Consider the following 12909-nt stretch of genomic DNA (forward strand, 5'->3'; position numbering starts at 1 on the left):
ATCATAGCACATCACACTGGTCTGATCAGTTGCCCTGTACTGCCTTCTGCGAGCCCTTTAATATTTGTGTCTACGCAAGATTTATAAAGTACATTAAAGCCAGGCAAATGTTTGACGTAAAAAATGCAGGTAGTACTGAGTTCTGTTTTCATGGGGGGGGTTACATGCTGGCCCCATTACAGATAGGACTCAAGAGGCTAGTAGTCAAAGTTTCAGGGAAAAACAAGCTATAATTTGCCTAAAGGTAAACACTGAAAATTAAGGTAAAATCAAATCTTAAATCTGACACTTTGCTTTGTGCCAGGGTGAAAAGTTCACCCAATTCTTAGCAGCCTACTTGAGCAAGCAGGTGGATCTTATTTAGATAATCTATCTTTGTACCCGCAGCTACTGGAAAGCTTCACCCTCTCTAGAATATTAGAATAGCATGATCAGGCTCACCAGAAAGCTTCCTCTTTTTGCTTCAGGCATGACAAATCTAGACAATCCAGGCTCTAGCCATATATGGTAATACCTGACGGAACAGCACAAAAATACGTAATTGTCCACTCAGAGTGGTTGTAGTCACTTCTGCTATTCCAAAATGCTTCAGGATTTCACAGGCAGTTTAACATTTCATGCACTGTTGCTTCTGACTAAAAATATATGCCTGGGGGAGCACCAAACGTGCTATTGCTGTTTAGTCCAGATGCCAAGATTCTGACACTTTCATTTTGGTGTAGCCAAGTCCTTCTCTATTAAATTGTTGTGACAGAACAGCCAACTACTGTTAAAACTGACAGTTCTTCCCATATGTTTCCTCTTGATGAGCAGGAGGATAGTTTGGAACATCACACAACAGTTTACGGCATGCACTAGACATCTTACTTGTCCCTTGGTGCTCTCTCCACAGTTTGTGGCACATTTATTCCAGAAGTTTAAAAAGATCCTCGCACCTTACCTGTTCAGACTCCCCTTTAATACTGCTTGGAAGTGGAAATAGGCAGACCAGTATCATCCAGTGCTGTATCTAAACCACAAAGTAACAGGTTTCTGGAAGCCATTTGGTTTATACTTTCAGGTTTGTGTCCACATAATAGCTTGACAGTCAAAAGTCTATTCCATGCAGACTTTTTCCAGACAGGCCAATATTTAAAAATATATACATATCTGCCTCAGCTCTGAAATACCACATCGTTTACTATTTGTACAAAATACAATTTCCTATAGGAAGTATAAGCCTCTAGAGACAATTCAAGCACATTTTATATAAAACCAAAACAATGGTTACAATTTCCTTATCAAAGAAACAGGCTTGGGGCCTGAATCTTTGGCTATATAGAAACTGCTAAACCAATCTACCTTAAAAAAAGACCAAACAGTTTCTTCTCACCCAATACCTACCCACCGTTGATTAAAAAAAAAAAAAAAAGTGACGCCACACACCCTGAGGTTGAAAGTCCATTGACTTGATCAGGATAAAACCAAAGTAGATTCCTAGTTTTACCATGAAGAGCAGTTAGATCTGTGGCTTTCTCAGAAGGTAACCTTGCACACACATACTGATCTGATTCTACAAACATTTTCCTTCACGCAAATCTTACTGCTGTCCTAAAGTATGTGTTCTTATTCTGTATTTGATGAGTCACTATTCTGGTATTTAGTGGAAGTGGACTTGTCAGATTGCCAATTATAATACTCGTGTATTTTGTGGAAGTGAGTCAATACACAGAAGCCTTGTTTTGATAAGATTATGAAGCAAACCACAGACAGCACATTTTCTTGAGTCAGGTGAGAGCAGAACTAAAGATCAGAAACTAGACCCCTACTAGCCAAAGTTATAAACAAAAGGAGATGTTCGTAGCCTTCTCCCAATCAGCAGAATCCAAGGGCCAACCTGCTGGTAAGAATGCCCATCTCAACTGCTGGGATTTCTGCCAGGGTATTGTCGCTAAAGCATGCCTGTTTCTATCTTTCACATCAACTACAGATGGCTAAGTGGGAAGCTTCCTTTTCTCTCTCCCACAAGTGCACCCCCACGCATCTAAAAGAGCTTGTCACGCCCCCTGCATTCAGAGCCTCCCACATACTGTGTGAGACATATCCTCCCCTCCAGTCTCCTGGATATCAAGAAGAAAGGTTTCCCACTCTTCTACACTTGTTTTGGGATTGTCTTCCATGGAAAGCTTCCCTTTATTGCTCCTCATAGCTTTTCTGAGCATTAGTGTGAAAACAAGATTTCACTGATGCCAACAAGGTTCTGAACTGCAGTGAAACTGACTGATCCTGTTAATTTTGTTCTGCTGCTGCCTGGCAAAGCTACTATGAGTCTCATTTGTTCCCTCTACAGACTCATGAAGACAACACATCAGTTCAAAGCTGGAAGGACTTTGCAATCATAGGAAAATAAATTAAATAGAAAGATGTCCTAGGCCCACTCAGTCAGCAGGAAAAGCTTACCACTCTTTATGGCAAGTGGAGTTTTCAGCATGTTAAGAAAAAGGGTTGGTTAAACAATTTTTAAAACTAAAAAGTCCCTTCCCCTCTTAATGTTTACTGTTGTCTCTTGTGATGTCATTTCACTAGATCCCCAGGCTTTCAGCCTCGGTAAGACCTCAACTTTTAGTGTAAGAAAACAAGCAGAAAACTCTTGGAAGATTTTTCTTAAAAGGACCTATTTATACACCTTGAAGAATAAAAAGGCCACAAACCTGATTCTCCTCCCCTCCCCCCCCAAGTCCTGTGTAGGTCCCCTTTAAGCCTCATTAAGTGACCTTGCAGGTGCTCTCTGCCCTGGTATGAGTTTCACCCTCCATGAGTTAAGATCTCCAACAGGAGGTTTTTGTTTTTAAAGTCACACATACAGAAGTGTTTCAGTTCATCGTCAAACATCCTTTTGTTGATAGATGATAAAGTACAAAAGCATTGTGTAGTGTTTTTTAAACTAAAAACATTCAAATATTAATACATGGTCTCAAAAGGAGAAAAACTAAACATTCACCAAGATATCTTAAGAGGGGGAAATTCTGATTGGGCCCTGTTTATGTGATGAATTATAACGAACATCTGAACAGGTTTCCTCCTCCCTCCCCACGGAAGTTTTCCTACCTTTCTTAACTTAGACTTGTTAACACACAAATTGTACCTCTAGCTATCCAGTATAGTGTAAATAGCACAACTCCCATATCGTGGCCACAATTGTACCAGGATAGTTACTCCTATAGGGAAGGAGAATAAGCTATGCTGGCATAAGGCATATACAGCTATAACTACATCCACACTAGGGGCTGTATCCATTTAGCTATTTTGTTAAATAAATAAATAAATACCATCCTGAACTAAAATACCTGTAACTAGTAGAAAACCTTTGTGTAAACAAAAACTTTAGAAATATCAGAAATGTCAAGTCTGATCTACCCTGCTTTTGCTGGGAGACTTGCTTTGCCTCTTTAACTGAGTACAGAGCTTAATTGAATAGGGGAAGGTGCTGAATATTTTTCTCAAACATGAACGGGGGAACTCGAGTAGGAATAGAGAGATTATTTCACCTCTGTATTTGGCATAGTGCAACGGCTGCTAGAATACTGTGTCCAGTCCTGGTACTCACAAGTCAGGAAGGATATTATAAAATTGGAGAGAATTCAGAGAAGAGCCATGACAATGATTCAAGGATTAGAAAACCTACCTTATAATAAGACTCAAGGAGCTCAATCTATTTAGCTTAACAAAGAACAGATTGAAGGGTGACTTGATTACAGGCTATAAGTACCTTATGGGGAATATTAAATAATGGGCTCTTCAATCTAGCAGAGAAAGGTATAACACGACCCAATGTCTGAAAGCTGAAGCTAGACAAATTCAGACTGGAAACAAGGTGTACATTTATAACAGCGAGAATAATTAACCATTGGAACAACTTACAAAGGCTTATGGTGGATTCATCCCTAGCAATTTTAAATCAAGATTGGATGAGCTCTAGGAATTATTTTGGGGGCAGTTCCATGGCCTGTGTTATACAGCAGGTCAAACTACATGATCACAGTGGTCCTTTTCTGGCCTTGGAATCTATGAATTTCCATTAAGTTGTTTGTCAACATGAAGAATCAAACCCAAACGTTGCCTTTGGACCTGGTGCAGTCATTTATCCTAATGTAGAGTTAGCGTGAAGTACTACAATTCTGAATTGGTAGTGCTTTGCACTGGTATAAATGACCACACAAGGTGAAGGGAAGGAAGAATCAGATCCATAAGTGTTCAGACAGGGGGGGGGGGGGGGGGCGCAGAGAAGAGGAACACTCCTTTTTTCAGTAGGTTGCCTCCAAAAAAGAAAGTTAAGGTCCAACATCTATAATTTAACACGCATCTATCTATCGGCTTGATGTTCTTAGACCAAAGCGACTTTCAGTAAGTGAAATTTAATTATTTCATGCTCTAGATTACCTACACATTTTATTCTAGAACTTGGACCATAATTTCCACTGATTTACATATCTATCCTTCCACAAATGCTGTCTTATCACCATAGCAATTAGAAATTAAAACATGAAGCTAAATTGTGGAGAATGTCTTCCTTACACAGGGCTGACTAACAGTACTGCAAGTGAACTGTGAATTGGAAGACGTCAGTCAAAGCAATTTATCCATCTTAAAATGGCTCCAGAAATGACACTAATTTTGTACCCACAGACAAAAAGCTCCAAATGTGACAAGTATACACAAAAACCTGAGTGCGAGTCTCAAAACTCAGACTCCACTGCAGAATCTGAGATGACTAAGGACCCATTTCAAAATAGAGTCTCTCTTGCAGATCTCTAAATGAGCCAGCAGTTCTTTTCTTACTTCCTCCCCACAACTGGAAATAGCCTGATGACTCTGGCTTTTTGACTAGCTGTGTGGCTGCAGAAATGGACATGTTCATATTTGTGATTTTATCTGGTCTTCAGATTCAAACAGCATTAAGGGAGACACCTAAAGAGAACTGCCTACTGTATCCCAGTTCTTCTAGCTGTTTTAAGTAGGATGCAATAAAATTAGATTTTAATTTTTTTTTTTATTTTTTTTTTTTATATAAAGGCCTGAATGCAACAGTGGAAATATAAAAAAAAAATTTAAACAGTGGCATTGTTGATAAAAGTCTATGCTAATATAGCCAAAGTCCCTAATAAGTCCAATTCAATAAAAAAAAAAATAAGTATACCCATAGAAAGCATATTGTGCACATGACCCAGACAGTGAGCTCTGAGGCTCTTACTTCACAAGACTGGAAACAGTGAGCATGATGTATTTGGTAAAGGATAGCTAATATTTTACCTTTATCAATGGGCATGTACAGAAGTCTATACTACTGTTTATCTTCCATATTCTTCACCTAAGAACTAAACAAGTTTAAGTATTATATGGTTGCTGAAGGAAAGAGGTATTTACATAAAAAAGTAAGGTTACAAACCAAATAAATAATTAAGGGAAAACTTCTGAAATTTGTCCTAATTTGATTTCTCAATTCTTTGCCCTATTCTTAAAAATGGTGAGATAGAGGAATTGTCCTGAGGTAAGTGAAAAGTTACAAAAACTAAAGGCTCTCTCTTACAATAAAGAGAAGGCTGGACAGATATTTTAAAACAATGCGATTCAGCCTACAGAGCTGTTACTTAGATCTCTGCCTCCAGTGCAGTTCTCTATTGCGCTATACCAGTACACTAATGAAGGCACGAGTAAATTCTCTGCACATTTATAGTCAGTCATTATTTCTCAAGTAGGGACTATAGAGAGGCTATTACAATTAAGATAGTGATTTCTCTAATTCCACCTTCACTAAAAACAATTTAGAACATTAAACGGATTTCTCATTACAAATCAGAACAATTACATTGTTTGTGTTTGCCAAGTGAAATGCTATAGAAACTGAAGTCTATATCAAGATATCTTATTGAATAGTCCATTGTCAGTACTATGTAAAATTGGTTTTAAAGAGACCTGAAGTAAACCTTTGCTTCAACACTCTAGCCTCTTTAGTTAGCATTCTATGCAACTGGATTACAATTATCACAATCAGAAAAAATGGCAGGCAAAAATAAGAAGTCTTACTTACAATGCTGTTCTTATATTTTGTCCTATAACATGCAGATTACCAAAGCATCAGAGAAGAATATCCAATGTTTAGATTTAGAGTCACTATGCTACTAGAGTCAAAAAGAGGAAGACATGGAGAGCAAGCAGATTGGTCTGAAACTAAAGAGGAAGTAGCATTTAACAAGCCAGTCAGGATTTTAATATCTTTTTTGGCACAAGGCTTCGCTCTCAACAGCTGCTACGACACACGCAGGTGAACTGGCACATCGCTGAATCATGCACACAGTCTATGATCAGTAAGTCTCCATCTAAAAGAACTGCAGCCACAAAGCAGAACTGAGACCAGACTAGAGTTACTCAATAATAATGAGATTTTAATTTTCCCAAGAGCTGCTGACAGTGGAAAAATTGATTGGTAGTCACACAAAGTTCAGAGGAACCTGCAGCAGTAGCTGTGACGTCAATGTTACTGCCTAAGAATTGCATCTTTCCTCAGTGGCTTTGCAACAGAGTAGTAAAGTTTTTAATAAAAACAACAAGGAGTCCGGTGGCACCTTAAAGACTAACAGATTTATTTGGGTACAAGCTTTCGTGGGTAAAAAAAGCTTATGCCCAAATAAAATGTCTTTAAGGTGCCACCGGACTCCTTCTTGTTTTTGTGGATATAGACTAACACCGCTACCCCCTGATACTTGACACCATGCAAAGTTTTTAATGTTGCAATTAAAACACAATATTTCAATATAGCTAGACGAGTTACTGCACTGCCGCAAACTAAACATCAGTAATACTGACCCAAAAGACCATCCCTAACTTCAGGGGGACATAAAAATGGTGATTCACACCTCTTATGTGGTGGCAACTCTTATTGCAACTTCCCCAGCAATTCCAACAAAATCCATTTTTTTAAACAGGTTTACAAAAGGCAGGGAATAGGTTGTGAACTTTTTGGGAAAACCTGTATTATGCATTCAGCATCACTGGAAAGCATCAAGAAGAGGAACTTACTAGGTGTGGTTAACGGTAATGGAAAATACTGTTTTGACTAAAACTAATTTAACCCTTCTCATTTAGTAATGCAGCTACTTTTACTGATTTTTTCCCCCCCTGCAATGGACTTGTGTTCACAGGACATCTATATTTTCAAACATTGAAAGAAATGTTTCCTTTTTAATCTAGAGAGACCTTCTCACACAGCTCACAATCATGTGTGATACAAAATAAAGCTTTATGGCTTATAAACAGCTTAGTTCATGCTCACCTTTTGTAGGAAGATGTCAATTCCAGTGGCACAGATGTCCCGAGGTTCAAAGGAGGTTGATATTCAGGCTCCACTAGAATGCACGCTTGCCACACAACACACTTCACTGGTTACAGATACGATAGTAAACGTGGGAAGAAGTTCAGATGAGGTAGCAGACATGAAGGAAGAGTAGGAATAAAAGCATCATTAAGAGGTCGCACACAACGCAGGCTCTTTTTCAAACACTCTTGGATGAAAACAGTATCCCTCTCTATATCTATTCCATTTAAGTGTTCAGAAGCTGGCAGGGAAACAAAGTTCTGGTATTCTGAATACTGCCAAAGCTCTTTTGACTATCATGTTTACATGAATTGCATATATATTTGAGCTCTTAGTTCTGAATACAAGCGGAATGTGTCAGAAGTAATGCACTGATCAATTTGAATAATCAGAACTAATTAAAACATGCTCATCTGACCTTTAATACCCAGGGGAGCAAAATGAAGTAAAGAGCTTTCCTTTTAACAATTTGTGTTTGGTTGCTATTTATGCTCTTATAAGGAGTATTATGAAATGGAGAATCCACTGCTCTTTGTCTTGCTAGTTTTCCTGGACGGAGTGCCAGATGCTTGGAATTATTAGCATAATTTCTGTAAGTTTTTCAGTTCAGATACGATCATTAGAAGGAACTTAACAAATCCCTCCCCCCCCAGTGTACTTATAAAGTGTACCCATCACTCGGGATCAAGGCTTACATATTTGATAAGCTTTATAACCGACATCTATAGATACCTATAAGATTACATATTGAAATATGAAAAATTTCATGTTATATTGCAGAGATCATTTTGATCCTTAAACAAAGGCCTACAGACCCCCAAATTTCTGTGTATATATCCAATTTTCATACAGATGCAATATGTATGAAAGTACATACACTCTTAGAATCAAAGCGAAGATTTTTCCATGTAAAAGGTCGCTATTAATAGTTTAATTTTTAATTCCCCTTGTGTGTCTAAGTTTTCTGTTTGCTCCTGCACCTATTCCTAAAAGGTTGTTAACGTTGTGCGTGACAAATTGAGTCCTAGAGGGGCAGTTATGTCAAAGGATTATGCCATTAGATAAAATAAGCAGCAGACTGCTAAAAAGATTTGTTTCGATATAGGATATCCCTAGTAACAAGAAAGAAAAAGGCAAAATGGGATACACTGTAGAAATCAGTTCAAGTTGTCTGGGAACTTTTTCCCAATTCATTGTAATGTAAATAAACTCAGAATTTCAACATACGCAATACAATTCTTGTTGTAGTGAAGCTCTGAAATTAATATTTTAAAACTAAAATGAAAGCTTCCCCCACCTCAGTGAAAGAAATCTTCATTCCATTATACTAGATGTCATCTTTTTAAGTAGTGTCAGAATGTTCAATTAGGTGGTCTGATTGGCTAAACAGTCTGAGGTACTTTTATTGTAATCATAATACAAGTAGACCCTCTACAGAAATCATTTTATTCCATTGGATGACCAATGCATCAAGAACTTCCTAAACATTCCATGTAGTCTCAGATACCAATGGCGATATCAGCAGGTAGCCAGGGCTTCTGCTAGAAATTAGAAACAAGGCTTATTAGTTTTGTATTTAGCTGATATTTATTGAGTGCTGGTGTACTAAGTTCTTTACAAAGGCACAACCCCTGCTCCAAAAAGCTTACAATCTAAATCATGACTTGGGCAATATGTTCCAAACAAAAGATATGTAGGTTAAAAGGACCAATCTTTAAGCCATACATTTTTTAGTTACTATAACAATAACTGATCTTGTATTCTTAGCAATAATAAAGTCTCCTCACTTTATCCAATGAAGAATCTGAATGTTTTATGAAACAGAACTAATGATATTATGCATGAATAAAATGCCAACTTGCTTTTCACTACATCACTTAACTAGCACAAAACCCCAACAATCTAAACCAAAAAAAAATTCCCCTCAAACTCCATGCTTCTGTTATGTATTGTAAACACGATACCAGTCAAGTACAACAAAAATCTTAAAAAAAAAAAAAAAAAAAAAAAAAAAAAAAAAAAAAAAAAAAATCACAACTCAACTCCAGCTAGCAGAACTAGGTTCTGAACTTTTTTGCCTGTATGGTTAAGTCTTTGAACATCTGACTGCAAACATCCCCAACATGCTATCTCTAATAAAGTACCTAAAGCATATCCATACTATGCAATACTGCCCAACTAGTAAACTTTTCCATTGTCAGAGTATGCTACTTTCCTTCTAAAGCTTCAGATGTAGTAAAAACCAAACTCTGGAACTAGAAGGGACTTGGAAGCTAGTTATTAGATATCAAGCCATTCTGGCATCATTCAGCAGGCACTGACAGACTATCTCTGGGGCCCTCATCTTCCTATAAACGCTGCATGGTGAACTCCTGCAACCAGAGACCATTGCTCGATTGGAGCCTAGAGCAGTGGTTCTCAACCAGGGGTCCAGGGCCCCCTGGGGGGCCACAAGCAGGTTTCAGGGGGCCATGAAGCTGGGCTAACATTAGACGTGCTGGGCAGAAAGCTGAATCCTCACCGCTTAGGGCTGAAGCCTGCGGCCACAAGCCACTTCGCAGGCCCCTCGTGGTATGGGGCCCAGGCAATTGCCATACTTACTACCCTCTAACACTGGCCCTAGCTTTTATATACAGAAAAGCAGTTGTTGTGGCACAGGTGGACCATGGAGTTTTTATAGCATGTGGGGGGGAAGGGGAGGGGGGAGAGAGAGGAGACGAGACTGAGGGTAAAAAAAGGTTGAGAACCCATGGCCTAGAGCACTAGATGGGAGGTTGAAGGGGTGTTCTCAAGGGTAAGTTATTATGCAAAATATTTAACAAAAATACATTTAGATCTTTAGCAGGTTTAGTGATAACAGCACTTCATGTTGTAGCTTGAGTTTCAGTTAAATAGTTACGGTATATACTCGTTCATAAGTCGAATATTTTTGGTAAAAAGACGACACATCGAAGAGCGGGGGTCAGCTTATAAACGGGGTCTACACCAAAATTTGATAATTTTAAACTCTATAGAATCATTGAATATCTAATACATTGTCGTTTTGTTGACCTGGAGCATCTGCAGGCATGGAGCCCCTCAGCTCCCTGTGGCCGCAGTTCGCTGTTCCCAGCCAATGGAACCAGCAGGGGTGTAAAGGAAAGCTGCACTCTGGCTATTCTGTGGAAAGGGAAACTCAGTCTCCATGGCTGTAGCCTTTGGACTGGTCACAATCATTAAAGCCACTTGAAAAATGCCTGGGAGGCAGGACACGCATATCCTCCCCACCCTGCTCCTTCCTGTGCATCATGAGTATGACACAGACGAATGGAGATACAGCACACACTTAACCCGGGAGCGAACTGCCACCTCATGCCCTGTGCGGTGGTTCCAAGAGCAACACGTGCAACAACCCTGCTACTTCCGAAAGCAACAGCTGGCGAGTTACCAAAGCGCCGCTATGCCCGCGGGACAGGCAGCTCCCCAGACCACAATCCCGGAGCCTCTGTACATTTCTCCTGGAGCTAACACAGAGCTAACGCCCCCACCGACGTTGTGATCGGTAGGCTTCAGAGTCAACACGCTCCTGGAAGGAGCAGCTCGAACCTCGCCTATAGCTTCACTGACACTGGTTGCCAGCAAGCTCCAGAAGGCGCCCGCCCGGGGTCACAGCTGGGCAGGCCTCGCTCACCACCGAGGCTGCGGGTCCAATCCGCACGGGGCTGCGCCGACCGACTTACGCTGCCGTACCCGGCCGCCTCCTGTACGGCCCCGCCTCCGTGGCCCAGACATCACTGCGGGCTACTGCCACTTCCCCCTCCTCACGGAGCTCCTCCTCCTCCTCCGCCGCGGCCATGGGGTAGGTGAGCGGCTCCTCAGAGGTCCCTTTACTTCCGGGTCCGGCTTCGCCGAGCTTCCCCCTCCCCCCGGCTGCTGCGCCATCACCGCGCTAAGGGAGGGGAAACGCTACCCGCTCGCTACAGCCACCATCGCCTCCGGGCAGGAGAGAAGACGGAGCCTTCAGCCGGAAGGAGGAAATCCCACGGAGCCCATCCCCTGCCCGAGACGAGGCAGAGCCCCCCGGAAAACGCAGAGACCATTCCCGCTCCCTTCCTCCCCGCCTAAAATGGGAAAGAGCATCGTACAAAATGGCGCCCGGGAGGCCCATCGCGGCGCATGCTCTGTGCGGAGCTATGCAGCCGCCGCTGCAGGCCTTTCGCTCCGCCCCCTCTCCATGTCTATGACACAGTCCACACCAATCACATCGCCCCGCTGCTCTTCCTGACCTCCACGCTTGCCAATCATCGCACGCAAAGCTACATCCGGATCTAGTTCGTACCAATCAGCGTGAGGTGTACGATTACTTCACTTCAGAAATGTCCAATCGACTCGAGTTCCACCGATTCACCAATCAAAAGTCTCCGTTGCTTTACCTGCGTCGTCTGTTGACCAATCTGCTCTCACTGGTACACTGTGACCAATGGGAGGGGGCTGTCCGCGGCGCCCAATCTGGGCAGGGTAGAGCCCCCTGGGCGTCACGAGGGGCCAATGGGAGTTCGAGCAGGGCAGATACTGCTCAACAGCTTGTTATTTGGCTGATCGCTGGTGATTCGGTTCGAGTCCGGGCTGGAAGGGGAGGGGGGTGGAGCGGAGTCGAGCCGCCGCTGCTGCCGCCTCCGCCGCCGCCGCTGCTGCTGCTGTCTCTGAGGCGCCTGCCGCGAGCGGGGCTGGGGGCCGGGCTCACAGCAGATCCCTACTTGGCTCTGAGTTTAAAGGTAGGGGAAGGAGCAAGAGGGCAGTGAGCGGCTCAGCAGCCGCAACTCCGCTGCCGTCCCGGGGGAAGGGGGATCGGGATCCCCGAAACCCCTCACTCGGGGGATCGGGGCTCCCTCACCCAGTCACGGAGGAGGCAGCCCCCCCGCCCCCGTTCGGTTCCCCTCAGAGGGGGACTCGGACTCCTTTCGCCCGCCGAACTCCACCCCCCATCCCAGCGCGGTGACCGGCGCTTCCTCTCCTCCCTTCTCTGATTGAGGACCCCTCTTCGCGGCAGGGAGGACGGGGACGCCTTATCTCCCGGCCCGGATAGGGGAACGCCCCCGTCAGCCCTCTCGGGGGTGGGGGGGAGTCGGCAGGTTCCCCTTGCCCGCCCCCCTCCCGCGTCTCCAATCAGCTCTTCCCTGCTCAGCTTCAGGGGGCACGGGGACCTCGCTTCCCACCCTCTCCGTGGGCGAGCCCCCCACCCCCCGCCGGGCTGCTGCGGAGGGCCACCCCCTGGCAGCGGTGGGGTTTGGGTTATGTCTGTTTGGAGGGGGCTGAGGGGTATTTGAGAAGGGGGTGTGTGTTGGAGGCAAGGGGAGTGTTGGGGGGCTGGAAGGTATTTGAGGTGGGGAGGTGTTGGGGGGCTGGAAGGTAGTTGGGGAGGCAGGGGGTGTGGGGAGGCGTTGGGGGGCTGGAGGCTAGTGGGGAGGCAGGGGGTGTGGGGAAGCCCTGGTCTAACTCCTCTCTGTGTCCCAGTCTAAAGACTTCTCGGGGAGAGGGGAGGGGAGGGTCCTTCCTAAGTAATCTCTCTTCTTGTGCTT

At 43.2% G+C, this 12909-nt stretch overlaps 1 protein-coding gene across 1 annotated transcript in view; it reads left to right on the top strand.

Moving 5' to 3' along the window:
* Positions 1 to 12002: 12002 nt before the first annotated feature.
* ARID4A (AT-rich interaction domain 4A) overlaps positions 12003 to 12909 on the top strand; it is a 66241-nt gene continuing 65334 nt past the window's right edge. The window contains exon 1 of the mRNA XM_065402696.1: positions 12003 to 12105. The gene's annotated coding sequence lies outside the window, so the exon portion shown is untranslated. The remainder of the gene's footprint in view (positions 12106 to 12909) is intronic.

Source organism: Emys orbicularis, chromosome 4 (genome assembly GCF_028017835.1).
Source record: "Emys orbicularis isolate rEmyOrb1 chromosome 4, rEmyOrb1.hap1, whole genome shotgun sequence".
Lineage (NCBI taxonomy): Eukaryota > Metazoa > Chordata > Testudines > Emydidae > Emys > Emys orbicularis.